General features: G+C 39.2%; 1 protein-coding gene across 1 annotated transcript in view; it reads right to left on the bottom strand.

The window, feature by feature from the left end:
• Positions 1-16746, bottom strand: part of LOC107227011 (ornithine decarboxylase) — a 91624-nt gene extending 74878 nt beyond the window's left edge. Inside the window, exon 1 of the mRNA XM_046732374.1 lies at positions 16456-16746. The gene's annotated coding sequence lies outside the window, so the exon portion shown is untranslated. The remainder of the gene's footprint in view (positions 1-16455) is intronic.
• Between the last annotated feature and the right edge of the window lie 114 nt (positions 16747-16860).

The raw sequence follows: 16860 nt of genomic DNA, 5'->3' as shown, positions 1-16860 counted from the left end.
TTTAAGTTAGACAAGGCATCCCGAGTGGATTCACCTCCCGCATCCACCTCCACCAGCCTAGCTTCCAGCCAGTAATCCTGACCGAATTAGCCTGAGTAACTTCGTGACACGCTTCTAAAGATTTTATTATTTCCACGGTTTGGCGATTCTGGCTCTCCTTGTATTCCCGTAGTGTCGCTGTATTAGCCTGAATAGCCTTCATGATATCCGATAACGAAGGCTGTGCACACGGGCTATCCCCACTGTCCTTCGCACCCTTGTTAGAACCAGCCATTGAGACGTTACGCGAGGAGAGTGCACCAGGTATTTGTCTTTTATTGAGACAAGAGCTGCAAGATCCCGATGAGGTTATAAACTTTTTACAGTTGGAACTGCGATTTGGGCCAAACTCATTACGGTCAGGCAGCGACGAGTAGTGTGAAACCTCGGTATACTCAGCACAACACAATATTCCGAGCACGACAGGTTAAGCGCCAATAGAATTCGTCGGTCAACAACGAATCATCTGTCCCCAGAATCAGCTGATCTACGTCAAACTGACAGCCGTTACACTTCGACCACAGCGAGAAACTACACTAATATCGTTAAAAAGAGAGAGGAGGAGAGAGAGAGAGAGAGAGAGAGAGAGAGAGAGAGGAGGAGAGAGAGAGAGAGAGAGAGAGAGAGAGAGAGAGAGAGGAGAGGAGAGAGAGAGAGAGAGAGAGAGAGAGAGAGAGAGAGAGAGAGAGAGAGAGAGAGAGAGAGAGAGAGAGAGAGAGAGAGAGAGAGAGAGAGAGAGAGAGAGAGAGGAGAGAGAGAGAGAGAGAGAGAGAGAGAGAGAGAGAGAGAGAGAGACTCATAGGACTGGAAATCATAAGAAGGATATTGCAATGATATATTGTTAATATACACAGACCTGAGCCGAACCAAGAAAAAATCGGAAATAATTCATACTGAATTTAATAAATGAATTTATTATGCCTGAGCACTCAACAAACCCTGCTCTAACTGCAAAAAAATGTGCACAAAGTTGTTATTTAAATGTATTTACAATAGGGGAGGAAGTGATATTAGCTGGTATATATGCTGCAGTGAGTCGAAACGAGCAGTGATACGTTGCTGTTCTATGAAAAGAGATATGAAAAATGGAGGAAGAAGGAAGTCGAAAAGAACGTCACAGATCACGGTCGAGTTTGGGAAGGAGAAGCTTTAGATAGAGAGGTGATTTCATAAAGAGGATACGGTATGTCATTATGCCAAGAAAATATCTTCGATGATTGCTCACATTTAGCCAATTCAGCTGTAGACGGTAAGGAGTAATGCGTTCATCACGACGTAAATTAAAAATGAAACGAATGGACGAGTTTATCAAATGCTGAAGTTTAGTATTTAGTTTGTCAGTTAAGTCATTATACATACATACTATATATATTTGTACTCCGTCACATGAGTTATAACAAAGCACTGCTTCATCTACAGAATAGCGTTAACACAACAATGGCACGTCTGAGGCCAATACCCCCAAAGAAACGACTTGCTAATTTTAAGAGAGATTTATTCATTAAGCTAATACCTGTCTATTTTCTACTTTTGTATCGCACTACGAGGGTACCGGATATGGTGGCGCCGAGGTCACGGGCCAGGTCAACAGCAACATATCATCAGCCACAGAAGACCGAATATCGCTAATCCAACTCCAGATAGATTCCTACTTAATTGTGTACAGGGTCGTGCGTGTTGCACAACGAAGACCTTCAATTTAGACTTCTTGGCCAGGAACCGATCCATCGAATACCGCTACTGCCGCTTAGATGCATCACCGATGGCATACAGGGCTGTGCGTCAAACAACAACGAAGGCTCCCATCGACGATTCTTATCAGCCTGGGGCTGAACAAACCATATCGCCAACTATTCCGTCAACTATTAAGCCACAGCGTGTTTGCCTGATGCACATGCTTTATCGAAAAGCTGCGGTGTGATAACAAGCCCGGAGTAGCGGACCACGTCGACCTGTTATATGCAATATGGGGATTCGGTACAAGAGCCATCGCCACCAGGACGTCTCAGTATAAGACCATCAACGAGTACCGATGTGCAGCGCCGGAGAAATAGTCAGCACGGAGAGTACCAGCATAGTAAGGAGTCGGCAGAGGATCTGTACCTTTTTTATATCAATACCGCAATGTAGAGTCGGAAAACTTCCCAATATGAAAGGCTTCCGTGATTCTATAGTAAAAAAATGAGAATTAAAGGATGAGATATGGAACGAAATAAAGTAATCAAAACACTCGATTGAGCCAAGAAAATTATTGCAATTTATTAACTCGTAGGGGAAAAGTCGATGAGGCATAAAAACCCCTTATTATATAGTAATAAAATCGTGTGAAGAGTGTATGAGGTGTAAGTGTACGATCAATGGTTTTGTCTCGCATGTAGAGAGCTGCCGTGAGATTCAGAGGCCTGAAGGCGTGAACCTACGGAAGTTCGATTGACTGACGAGAACCTGCTGTTTGTAATTGGAGCAGAAAGAAACAGAGACTCAACTGAGAGGATGGGGAAAATGAGAATACCTAAGATGATCCGCGGCGATGTTATTGTTACCGTAGACTCGATCAGACTGAGAGCTATGAGCGTCAATTCCGGGATATTTATCGCCATTCATCTAACGATCAGCGCCATCTTTCGCTATTAACGACGATCCACCGATTCGGGTACCCCCGCGATCGCACCTAAACTTGCCGCGGCTTGCTGTTAGCGGTAGAGATTCCAGGTATCAGACGGGGTAGAAAGCGCGCACGGACATGGGAAAGGAATGGATAAGTTTGGTCTGAACACGCAACATTGTGAGTAAGATCATTATATCCAATTATCGTTGCTCCACGTATAAGATCTGTTTACGCATCAATCAAAATACCGTGAGGGACACACCTTCCTCTCTCACACGTAGCAGCGGACCGCAATCCCTCTACATATTGCTTCACGGATCGATATTTCAATATATGTCAACGATGGAGGAGAAGACGAGGAAAGATGGACTACCGCCCATCTTAACTGCTGACCCGTCTCATGTGATTCTGCTGGCTCAATTAACGATTGCACCGGATGAAGAGAAAATCATGTGACGGTAGCATGCTGAAAATCGGCTGGGATTGCCAGGATCACTGCTCATCCCGGCACATTCAGCATTGCGACTATCTAAGAAATTTCTTAAGTCTAAAGAATCCTGTTAGTTTCTAAGAATTAAGAATTCTTAGACTATTTTTAAAGAAATTTCTCGATTGCTGATATCGTAACACTAAAGAACAGTTGCCGATAGTTCTGTACATATGCGCGTATTCGTTTGGCTCGAGGTCTTTAACATTTACCGACTCTCCACCGGAACTGAAATAGGGGGCTTGGAATGAGAATGGAATTGAACCACATTTAAATTTACTTTAATTCAATTTCAATCTCGTTACAAACCTTCAGATTTCCTAGACTAGTGGAAACTTGATATATACCCATTTATAACGGGCATATGGTAAGATGCGAGGGCACCGTTCGACAGAGTTTCAACTATTTCTTACACAGACACGGGGATTCGCCACGCAAGGAATCTGATGTACCCAAGGCAGAATGGTGCGTGGGTTGACAGCCGAACAGCGGGTGAGCGAGAGGTCCACGTTGTGAGACTCCAAGCGTAAATTGTTGTACAACTCGAGCTCTTTCATTTTTTTAATATATGTAGGCAAAACATTTCAGTCTTCGTAAAAGTTCGCGAAACAAGAAGAAGAAGTTGTAAAGAGATTTTGACTCCTGTTTTATCCTGCGGCCAGTGCTTAGGGACGTGTAATCAGGTTTTTCACATCGTGTATAAACGTGGATAATTTTCGTTCTTTTATAGGTGGAATAATACCAATTGCCAAAATCTTTTGACAGTAAGATTCATAACTGCGGACTTATTTCATTTTTATACCATCCGATTTGATGTACACTCATGCCGTGCGGATAGGATAAAGATAAAATATATTTTTTCATCCTTTTCTTTCACCTTGACCATGAAATCTTAATTGATAAAACACCTTTAAATATTATTTATTCGCTGGGCTGAGTTCAGACGAATGCAGCTGTATATCGTCCAATGAACAAATGCATAAACGAGCTGGAAAAAACGACAACAGTCCGTTGACTCATATATACAAATATATAATTTGAATTAGGACCTGGATCCTGCCTAAACGTTTGTTATGCAAAAGCGCAAAAGGCGACTGCTATTGCGTTTCAAAATTGGCAACAAAGAATGTACAACCGCTGGAGGCAAATCGAATTTAAGAAAACACGATGCCAGCGAAAAGCATTGTGCAAAAGCTAAAGCCGTTACCGTAAAGCAACTTTGTATGTCAGCCTGCTTTAAAAAACTACCCTGCTGTCTCAACGAGAAAAAAAGACGGAAATTCGGCTATCGGCGTTTATACCCGAACGCAATATAGCATTGAACGTAATCGATTGTATGGTTCCGCTGCTACAATTAATCGCACAGATTCCGAGGTGGTCAAAAAACATTACGTGTAGCAGAAGAAAATGCACGCAGATCATCATGAACGTAACTGGCGTGATCAGTTTGGAGATGATTGTTCAGTCTTTACGAGAAAATAAATTGACAGACGTGAGTTCTTTCAAACATCTCTTTATAATCACCAGATATTTTGATGGAAACTTGATATTTGATCAATTTTTCGGATTGGTTCCTGTTTCTGATGCTATCGCTATAAGTATTTATTATTTAACTGGCGTTGTTTTCGCAAAAAATGATATCCCAAAGAGAGAAAATTTTATTGGATATGCCTGAGACGGAGCAAGTAACATGTTTGGCATGAATCTAATGATGTTCCAAACCTCTTCACTATGAAATGTACTTGACATCCGTTTGCGTTATGCGCGACCTACGCGTGCGCCACGTCACCGCGGATAACTAAAGTGATTTGCGGAGATGTGTATAATCATCTGAACAACAGCCATAAGCGACTGGAGGAGTATTCGCTTTGTGCACGACGAAAAGTGGCGCCACTCGTGACCGGTACCGGCGTTCTCCGTTGCATGAATGTACAATGCATTGTACGAGTATATGCGAGTTGTTAGATGATATATACGAATTGAAAAGGGATATAGGTTATAGGCAATCTTTGCGAAGCGGTAAGAAATGGAGAGAAACCATATTCCAGAACTCTGAAAATGATCATAACGTACTTTTAACGTCTACAGATGAAATAAGCACACCCCGTCCCCCTCTGTCAGTTGTATAGTTCTGACGGGCGGGAAACAGCTGACCGCGGCAATTTCAATTCGAATCTATCTCGCACGTGGATTCTTTCAGCACTCGAAAAAATGGATGTACAGTAGACGCTGGATATATGGCCTTACTGCGGGGCCTGAGGAGAGAAGAATTCTCCGAAATGGCTCGCTGCCGAATGCTCCCATTGCTAGCGTCGGAAGCGAAAGCCGTGCGCGGCGCGGGGCGGGGGGGGGGGGGGGGGGGATGACAGTACTGCGCAGTGGGAGACGGGCGCGCTGAGGTGGGGGATGCCGCGTTGGGTGTTATGTGTGACCGTGCCTGTAGAGGGACATTCGCTCCCATGGCTTTATACTTAATGGCCATTTATCTAGCGCCTACTGTACTTATAAGAACAGGCTATCAGGCCATTAGTCATTCAATAAAATTCGATATGGAAACTGAACATAAAGAAAAAGCGTTAGCTGCATCTTACGTCATTCGAGTAGAAAAGCTACGTAATGCAGAGGTGAGTGAATTGATACGCAGTAGTGTCATTTGCCAAACGTCTGTCTCTTCAGCTCCATTCAAGGTGAGATTGCAGGTAAGTTGGTGAAATATTTTAATTTAATAGAATGTTTTCAGAAATTCAGAAGTTGAAGCCGGAGTACACAAATGTGATTTTAAAGTATAGAAGTTCGATTGTTACAATTATGCAGTTGATTCTAGAGAAAAGTATTATTACATGAATATTTTTATTACAAACGTTATCTGATATACCTCGATTTTTTGCAGCTTAACCCTGATCGACGCGTGATTTTTGTATCATGCGTATCACAGACAGGTGGAAGATGCAAGTACGTGTACAGCCTGAATTATATCTTCAACTCAGATTCGAGTTCAACTAGTCTGGAACAGGAGTGGGGTTACTGACATCTATCCAGTTGGGTAAAAATTTATATTCGAAGGGCATTGTCATCACGCAGAACTTCAACTTAAAGTCTCCACAAAAAAGTCATAAGTCGTTCCCTACTGCCTGAAACTTGCAGACCAACCATGTGCTCTATTAGCATACCTTCGAGAACATAATTCAACCGAAACATAGCGTGCTGTTAATATAGTTTTGGGTTTTGTATTTGACAAAGTTCTTTCGATCAGCAGACAATTCAATTGAGAGGCATGTGCATTGACTTTAATTTTGTTTTCGAAAGAATCTGAATTGTATTCTGATAGTTTGAATACCGCAGATGAGATCCTTTTGGATCTTTATCGTCAACAAGTTTTGCTTACAGAAATTGCTATCGTTGAATTGGGCGTCCTAACGGAAAAATAGTCAAATTCTAAGATATGGTTTTCTGTTAGAAAACTTAGGATCTCTGCTTGTTCTAAAGCATATTCATATCAAAGTTCGAAATTAAAAGAGTGTAAGTTCTCTCCTTGACGATTTTTTCAATCCTTTTGATTTAAAGGGAGCGGCGAAGAAAGCTGTGGAGTATAGCACTAGAAATGAAATGGTAGCTATTTCAGAATATGAAAATACTTTCAACTCCGGGGCTGTACGCATAGGTCTTTTCGTTTTGCATTCACAACCATGGCTTCGTAGTCCGGTTAATTTAGCCATAAAAATAGTGATCGAAACACAAAAATTCCGACAGAACTGAATTTTGGTAGAGACCTTGGGTGTACCATTATAAAGAAAAAGAAAAAAATCCCCATCGATCCCATGGGTGCTAAAAAAGTTATTCAAGGTCAAAGGTCAAAATTTTCGGTTTTTTCGATTTTTTTTTTTCTCGTTAATGGCGTTACGTCCAGCATACCACTTTTCTCTATTTTTCCTACTTGCTAACTTTCCCACCGTTCTTATATGAATCTCATGGTCTCTGTCCTGTCCTCTTATCTCTACCTAGTATCACGCTATTCACTATCGCGCTTACTCATCTAATTCTATTCCCTTCCTTCAGCGTCTTCACACCTTTTCTGCACCCGTACGTTTCAATTCTCTAGCGACACTCCTATTCTAACTCTCAACAACTTCACATCTAGACTTCTTACATTGCTTCATACAGCACACTTCGTTTTTACCGCCATCTCAGCTTCTTCCAAATAAATATATAAGTAATATCTCAAACAAACCCTACGTTATTCGATCCTCATACTGATTTCCGGTAGACCTAGTTCGTAAAAGTGAAGCCAACCGGTTTACTCCTACCGCTCAGGAGTAAACTCCATTCACGGACGTAACAACGGTTAATTTTATCAAAAAAATAGCTCAGACCAAAGTTGTAGATCATAAAATTATCCACTTATACTTTTTTTCCTCAGAATTATCATTTCTGAGATATCGCGATTCTGAAAGTCGAACGTGTTACATTCTATATAATATGCACGCATATGTCACGGATATACATAGTATATATATAGTATATATAGTATATATACATAGTATATATACATAGTGTATATATTAGGGTGTTTCAAAAAAAGACGATTTTTTTTTCTTATGGTGTCCCAAAATTGATAGTATACTTGAAAACAAAAATTTTGGCGCCAATATGAGCTCTTAATATCAATAGTAAGGTTTGCCTCTATCCATTTCTTTATTTTCCGTTTAAATAAATCGGGAAAATTTTTTTTTTATTTTTGAAATTTTATTACTTTGGAACGGTTCATTGTAACAACAATCTTAAAAAAGAGATTTGTAGGAAATTTCACGCTCTACAAAAAATGTCTGATGGTCAAAGTTCCTCAGATCAACCGTTTCAACGATATCAGCGATCAAAAATAACACTAATCAAAAATTTCAAATATTTTCCAATAAAACTATAAAAAATTATCATATGTCATATTTATATTATTTTTTATGTAAAATTACTTTAACTACAACATAAATACTACATCAGCAATGTATAGAAAGGGCAAAACTTCAGTAGTAAAATTATTCGAAAAAAAAGATATGATTGACTGCGCAAAAGTATTTAAAGAAACTGATTCTTCTCCACAAACAATAATTACAGCAGGAATTCGCTTTCTCCTTGCTGTTTATGGAGCTCCAAAAAAAATTGATTGTCGAGATAAATACCGATATTTAACCTTTGTCAAAAATACTCGACACAAGAAGCAAGTACAATTATGATGTCTCCCCCCAACATCGGCATCTGCTATTCAACGCTTGTATCAAATATTCTATCAAGTTCAGACATGGCTGGGCAATCAACTTAACCCAGAAGACTGGGGTTGAAAATTCATAGATAATACTTTGGAACCGATTCAAAATTTACTGCCACCCGCTCCAGAAAAACGCCTTAATTCTATTTTTTGCAATTGCAAAAAAGGTTGCAGTGGCAAATGTGGCTGCAAAAAAGTAGGATTACTGTGTTCTCCAGCATGTACCAATTGCCAAGGTCAGTCTTGTTCAAATGTCCAATTAAATACGACAGAGGAAGATTCATATGATTTTGATGAAGAGATAACTGGTTCATCTGCATTTGAAGAATTGATGAACATCCAGCAAGAGGAAGGGGAAGAAGAAGAAGAAATCGAACAAGACATGACTGTTGAAGTAGACGTTGAAGAGTATGAATCAGATTAAAATATGATAAAAATCAAAATTACAATTAAAGTCAATATCCAATATCAATATCAATATTCATTATGCATTTAAAAAAGTATTGTCCCTGAAAATTACATTATAATAGTTCGTGGAATAGGCTTACTGGGGAAACCACGTAAAAAAAAAAACGCGTCGAGTACACTACCTCACAGGTGGCGTGGAAATGTGTGCATATCATGTATAACGTGACTCTTACAATCGCGACATCTCAGAAATGGTGACTCTCGGAAAAAAAATTATAAGCACCATTTTTGTCGATAATTTTAGGATCCACAACTTTAGTCTGAGGTACTTGTTCAATAAAACTCACCGTTTTCGACAAAAATTCAAAAAACCTCAAATTTTGACCTTTGACCCCGAATAACTTTTGTAGCGCACATGGGATTAATGGGGACTTTTGAAACTTTCTTTCTCATGGTGAACCCAAGCTCTCCACAAAAATTCAGCTTTCCCCCAATTTTGGCTATTTCAAATGTCTAGATTGACCGGGCTACATGTCCTACACACGACGAGTAGTCTGACCAGCGAACAGCAACAGTCGATAAAAGGGCCGGGGGACCCTTCAACAGTCCACTGCAAGGGTTTGCAGGTGGCATTATCGACAAGCAGGGGTGGGCCCAACCAAATAATCCCAATCAGTGAACCATCACAGTCGATGTAGGGGCCGGGGGACTTATCGACTGCCCCCTGCAAACAGCCAGCTGAAACGGGTCAGAAGTTGGCGCCATCACCAAGCAGGGGAGGGCCTAACCAAGTAGTCGACGATCAGAAGGTTACGAACCCCTCGTCGCCTGCAGACGAGCAGCTCAGTGCGCCTGCTTTGTCACACCCTGGGCCAGGCATTGATGAGGATACATTGAGAATGCTTGGAGAGGACCACGAGTCGACGACTCAAACGTGGGGGTTTTACACCTGCAATCAGCAGCGAGATGGTCCAACTGGATTTCAGAAGTACTGAAAAAACAGGTCAATGAAGATCTGCTACAAACATATCCTCGAGCTGGCAATTGCCTCTTAGAGGCGCAAACTTTGAATCCCAAGGTTGCGGTTACTATGAACGACGCATCCTTAAAGCGGGACAAGTTTGCTTCTAAAATACAGAGCCTTACGGGCTCAGCGATGCTTGAGATAGTCCTGGGCTTGGCTATCTCTCTGATTCTGGATGAGAACGGCGAAGAAGGATTAGACAAGAATCAGCTATTGGAATACCTGTGTGACTCAGGTATATTATGGGCTGAATCACATCACCAGGAGGCTTTGTCAAGAAAATCTTTTATTCTTCCTGGAATGGAGAAAAACATCAGAGAAATTTTAGAAAAAAGTAAATCACATAAATTTCTGTTCGGAGAAAATCTATCTGATAAAATCAAGTCGACAAAGTCTATGGAAAAAATAGCTGCTGACTTCAAACAGAAGACGACTTTCAAAAAAGTTTCGCTGAAACCATCCAATCAGTTAAATTGGAGACCCCCACCCTCACGGTACCTGGGACAGAGGGGTGTGGGGAACAGGAAATCTTCGACCATCAAATTCTCCAGGAACAAAATATCGACGAAACTAAAACTGGGCTAGAAACCCTCGACCTCACAAGCCCAGGACAAAACATCTTTTCACAGGAAGGAACACCAACTGAAAACTTAGAGATAATTAAGAGGGCGGGAAGGTTGAAATTCTTTCTCGACAAATGGAAATTGATTACCAATAGTACATTTGTTTCAAACTGTATCGAGTAATACAAAATTAACTTTACCAAACCTGTACACCAGGGTTGAAAACCTCCGAATGCGAAATTTGGCTCTCTCAAGGAGCTGCAGGAATATCAAACTGTTATCAAAAAGTGAAAGATATAGGCGATATAGTCCCGTGTAGTTATGAGGAAGGACTATTTGTTTCATCATATTTTCTAGTCGACAAGCCAGATGGCGGTAAGAGATTCTTTTTAAACCTGAAGAGGTTGAATGAGTTTATGGCTGCAGAACACTTCAAGTTAGAAGATGTTAAAATGGCATCAAAATTGGTCACAGAGGGAGACTACATGGCTCATATAGACCTTAAGGATGCCTATTTTTCAATCCCTATCCATAGAAAATGCCGTAAATACCTTAGATTCCAGTTTGGAAATCACTTATATGAATTTGTTTGCCTAGCATTTGACTTGTCCACAGCACCTTTCGTATTTACTAAAGTTCTGAAGCCAGTAGTAAATTTAATACGTACAAAAGGTTATGTATCGGTTATCTATCTGGATGACATCTTATGTATAGGTCGAAATTTTGAATCATGCAAATCAAATGTGGTTTATATAATAAGCTATTTGCAAGCACTTGGATTTATTGTTAACGAAAAGAAAAGTAAGCTGTCTCCCAGCAACAGATGTCAGTTTTTGGGGTTCATCCTGGACTCCAGAAATTTCACCCCGGAGTTACCAGAGTCCAAAAGACATGAGATTCGGAACATGATTGAGGAACTCAGCAACACAAAATCTTGCAAGATAAGGAATTTCGCCCAATTTATAGGTAATCTGATAGCGGCCTGCCCAGCTATCAAATATTGTTGGCTGTACACTAAGCTTTTTGAAAGACACAAATTTCTAGCATTATTAGTTAATGACAACAATTATGAGGCTCATATGAACTTGCCTCAGATTCTACAAGAGGATTCCACGTGGTGGAAATAAAATATTGTGTCGTCTTCTAACCCCTTTAATGCACATATGTTCGTGAGAATGATCTACTCAGATGCATCGCAGTCGGGATGGGGCGCTTTCTATAACGGAGAAGGGTCCCATGGACTGTGGTCAGCTGAGGAGAAAGCGTGTCATATCAATTATCTGGAGTTGCTCGCTATCTTTTTAGCCTTAAAAACATTTGCTCCTGACCTAAATAGCTGCGAGGTTTTCCTGCGGGTAGACAATACGACGGCAATCTCCTACGTGAATCGTATAGGTGGAATTCAATATCCACGTCTGAATAATCTGGCAAAAAAGATCTGGCAATGGTGCGAACTGCGGAGTCTTCGAATATTCGCATCATACATCCCTTCGAAGGAGAACGTCGAGGCAGACAGGGAATCAAGGCTCAATAATATAGACACTGAATGGGCACTCGGAGAGACAGCCTTTGAACAAATTAATGAACGTTTTGGATAGTCAGCGATAGACCTTTTCGCTTCTAGGGTTAATAATAAATACAAGGTTTTTTGCTCATGGTTCAAAGATCCCGAAGGATCTTTCGTTGACGCGTTTACATTAAACTGGTCTACATATCGTTTCTACGCATTCCCTCCGTTCTCTCTTATACCAAGAGTTCTGTAAAAAATAATAAAATAAAGCCTGTGGTATTGTGGTCTCCCCGTTTTGGACCTCACAGCCTTGGTTCCCCAGGTTCTACTCCCCCCTTTTGGAAGAATCATTGATATTACAACCGTCCAGGTACTTATTATTATCGCCTTGCAGATCAATCCAATATCCTCTGGTCAACAAACTATCATTGATTGTCGGCAAGTTATCAGGACAGCATTTACAAAGAGGAAAATCTCGATTCCTGCAGCAGAAACACTGATGGCTTCCTTATCCAAAGCAACTGTAAGGCAATACTCAGGCCCAATTAAGAGCTGGTGGCAATATTGTAAAACAAGGAAGATCGATCCTTATTATTTTAAGGAAACAGATTGGTTGGAATTTCTTTCGAACAAATTCCAGACAGGAGCATCTTACGGTTCCTTGAACTCCATGACAGCTGCAATATCTCTGATAGCGAAAGAAAATTTTCCATGAAATATAATCCTGAAGAGATTCTTCAGAGAAGTATACAAATGCCGTCCGTCGAAACCTAGATACAACAGAACGTGGGACCCGACTATAGTTTTAGATTACCTATCTAAATTGTACCCACTAGAAACTCTAAAACTATCAGAATTGACTGGTAAGCTAGTTACCCTATTGGCTCTCGGCACGGCTCACAGACTCCAAATGCTATCGCTCATCAAAATCAGCAATATTAAAAGACTATCTGATGGCCTGGAGGTAGAGATTATGGACCTTATGAAAACTTCCAGAGCAGGAGTTAAACAACCTGTTCTGAAACTTCCCTTCTTCTCAGAAAAACCTCATTTCCGTATAGCCAGTACAGTAGGGAGATATTTGGAAGTAACCAAAGACTTGAGAAAAGACTGTGACGAGTTATTAATCACATAAGAAACCGTACAAAAAGGCCTCTATGCAAACAATTAGCCGGTGGATAAAAACTGTTCTAACGCAGAGCGGGGTAAACGAGGAATTTACAGCCTATTGTACTAGGCCCGCGTCGACCTCGCCCGCCTTACGAAAGGGCGTAGATATTAATGTAATTAAAGAGACAGCTGGTTGGTCGAAATTCTCGCAAGTATTTGCAACATTTTATAACCGACCCTTAAAAGAAACCGGAAGAACGTTTGCGGAGGCTGTGTTCTTATAAAAATGTTCCTTCATTAATGCCAAACTATTACTATTAGTATATTAGTAATAATCAAAGTTATAAAGCTATTGTTACTTAAGCCACAAATCGACTATATGTATGGTCGAAGTATATGTACGATATATATACACACACATATATATGAGGTATTCCATGTCAACTGAGAGGTCATTTTCCCTGAACCCCGCCAATTTGCTTCATTATTTTTTTAAAAAAGAATGATTGGGACGAAAAATCTGAAAAAAATGGTGAGTGCTTTTTTTAGGTTGCAGAATCATATAAAAAAAAATTAAGCAAATTTATAATTTGTATACATACAAAATAAGAAAAATTATTCCTCTAAAAAAATATTTGAAAAATACAAAAAATCAATTCTCCACACTGAACTACGGCTCAAAATGTTTGTTTAGGGACCCAGAAATTATGTGAATTTTTGTAAAAAATAACACATGGCGTTTTTTTTAGGACCATAAAAGGGCTTGTAACATTTTTTAAAAAAGAATGGTTGGAACGAAAAATCTGAAAAAAATGGTGAGTGCTTTTTTAGGTTGTAGAATCATATAAAAAATAATGAAGCAAATTGGCGGGGGTCAGGAAAAAAGTCCTCTCAGTTGGCATGGAATACCTTATATATATATAGATATATAGAGAGAGATATATATATAAAAAAAGGGGTATTTTCAGATTGTATTTCAAAAGATTATAAAATAAAAGAGAACTCTCAACATCTACGTTTCCTAATTCTGAGAACGAGACCAGATATAATTGATAGATCAAACGAGCTTACCTGAAGTGAAGTACGATCTAAATTATATGCTGGTCTCGTTCGAGAGGATTACAACCCACCCCAAAGCTCTACCTAAAAACTGCTCCCCACCCCAAGGAAATATTAAGTAACAAACTTTCATTTCCTTATTTTATTATTTTATTATTTTAAACTTTAAAAATTATGAAGCATAGACGTAAGCAGATAGAAAGAGAGGGTATTCTCTCTTTTTACTCTGAACATGTGGTGGCATCGCAGTGGAACTAGCAATACTACGTTTTGTAATCCTCTCGGACGAGACCAGCATATAATTTAGATCGAACTTCAATTCAGGTAAGTTAGTGAATGATCATTAGTTAGCTTAAAAATTCTTACAGTTTATCTTTGAGTCTTATTATCTTTTCTATATCTTCTCTGATTTGACAATAAGTTGCTTTATTATCGAATATCTTTGAGGAATTAATATCATAAGCGTACCGCGTGCGCGATCCTATACTGCTGCGCAATATAACATGTCGTTCTTTGACTTTGGAATATTGCGCCGCACCGAATAACACCTTTCTTATTATTTCTCTTTTGGATAACCTACAGACTTAGATGTTTGTAATGGTGTTAGTATGAACATCTAAATCTGTAAGTTGTCAAAAGTTAAGTAAGTAACCAAAAAACATCCGATACAAAAATTCTTATAATCCTTGCTTAATTTAACTTTCTCTTCATAAATATTAATTTGTTTCAATTATTTATAGATTTTGTTAAATGTAAACATACACCTAGCTAAGCTAAATATAATTAAATGACACATGTAATCCAAATCTATAACGTTGAGATGTACAAATCAATATTAATAAATTCAAATAGGTTTATATAAAACATTTAAAAAAAATAAGAGACAACATATGACATAAAAAATTATTGTTTATAGCCTGAAGATGGTCACCAGGCAGCCCGACCGAAACGTTGTTATAACGAATTAACGGTTCTACCTGACCTACTTCGACGAATTACCTCACTTCATATGTTAATTAGTGATATCATTTTTATTGATTAGGAGTGTATTAAATTACGTTGAACAAGGCTTCCTGCGAGAGAAATCATGGGCGCCCCTGTGCCACGTTTGGTTATCTCTCCGACATACATATTTTACACTAACTTCAGATGGGCGACTTACGTTTAACAGCGCCACCCATATTTGCACCTAAAATCAGCTCACTTTTTATAACCCTAAAATATCCCTCCTCCTATACACTCCAGAATGAAGAGTGGGTCGATATAGAGAATTTTTTTTTATTGCCATCGAGATAGATCTTTTTGTTGCCATGGAACACAAATTTATTATAGAAAATTGAAAACAACTCTCATTCAAACCTGGTTTTACATCGCATAATGCTTAGAACACACGGCATTAGAAAGTTTGCTAGCGGAAAACGTTGCTACGTATCTGGCATATCTCGAAGAGAAATGCACGTAAACGAAGTATAAAATTGTGGTCGACGTCGCTACTAACTTTATGTCTTTTGCCGAGATTACAGCACATTCATTCAGATTTGACTTGATATGTGTAAAATCGATTACAGAAATTGCAATCAATTTCAATCAAAAACTCTTAGCTATATTTTCAGGCGACGAGGTTTCGTTTATGTAAAGGTCAATGGTGTGTACATATTCATTACGACGTTTCAGTCGGACCTGGCCCACCACTTTCAAACAGTTCATGTTCGAATAAAAAAATCCCAATTTCGTTATTTGAGAATAAATTTGGCGGAATTCAATAAGGAAGATACGACTACGTTCTGCTTCACCATTCTTTTCCGAACTTCGGTTAGCACTTATGGATTGATATGCAAAGTATCTGTACATGCGTGTTTTGTACACATGTGTAAAATACATTTTTGGGGACAAAACCAGTGTGTGACAATTGGAGTGAAGATTGAAGTATTCGATTTCATTGTCAGAGAGAAGAAAAGAGCAGATTCTACCGAAAAATGTAAGAATAGAGAGACACGCCAGGTTTTTTGGTAAAATCTACTTCGTAAAATGCAGAATTAACTTTAATATTATACATGGAGTTTGGCTAGCTACAGACACACACTTACTTATACATACATACGTACATTAGATTTACTTTAGATTCAGTAAAAACCAGTGTTTGGAGTGTAACATCTGCTAGATTTATAGTTAAAAATATAGTATTTCTTATCTACTCTTTTTCTTCTCTCCGTGTACACTGGACTGATTTTAAACCAAATATACGGTTACACATGGCAAGGAGACCGGTGGGAAAATTGCGATCAATATTCGAAAAATTAAAATATCGCTTCAGCCAATAGCTGACAAAAATCACACCACGAAAGTTTTTGAAGTTTATCAGTAAAATTTGAAGTGCTTGCACTTACCGAAATAACGTGAATCAGGTCACAATCCAACCAACCCGTAATCTTGGCCGTCTCGAAACATACAATTTGCACTAAACTTAACAAACTGAAATTGATGAAATTTTGGTAAGTGAAACGAAAAATAAAGATCTAGCGTTACGTTAGCTAGTCAAGAAAAGAGTCCGTCAAATCTCAACTGAGTGCCGATGCATAGAAATATTTCTTATAGAGTAGGCAAGGAATGTGAGCGCGCAATATAAGTGGGAGCATCACAGATTCATAATCAGACAGAGAGCGTAAATACTAGGAATGGACATGTTTGTATGTTAGACGATTAAGCTGTAGCGCTCAAGACTATTCCTCCAATATATACGAGATCTTGGAGCAAGAAAAAAATATGTTGTAGAAAGGGATGGCTGTGTGGTA

This window comes from Neodiprion lecontei, chromosome 2 (assembly GCF_021901455.1).
Source record: "Neodiprion lecontei isolate iyNeoLeco1 chromosome 2, iyNeoLeco1.1, whole genome shotgun sequence".
Lineage (NCBI taxonomy): Eukaryota > Metazoa > Arthropoda > Insecta > Hymenoptera > Diprionidae > Neodiprion > Neodiprion lecontei.
The sequence above is the reverse complement of the archived record's forward strand: the minus strand, read 5'-3'. Positions and strand labels throughout refer to the sequence as shown.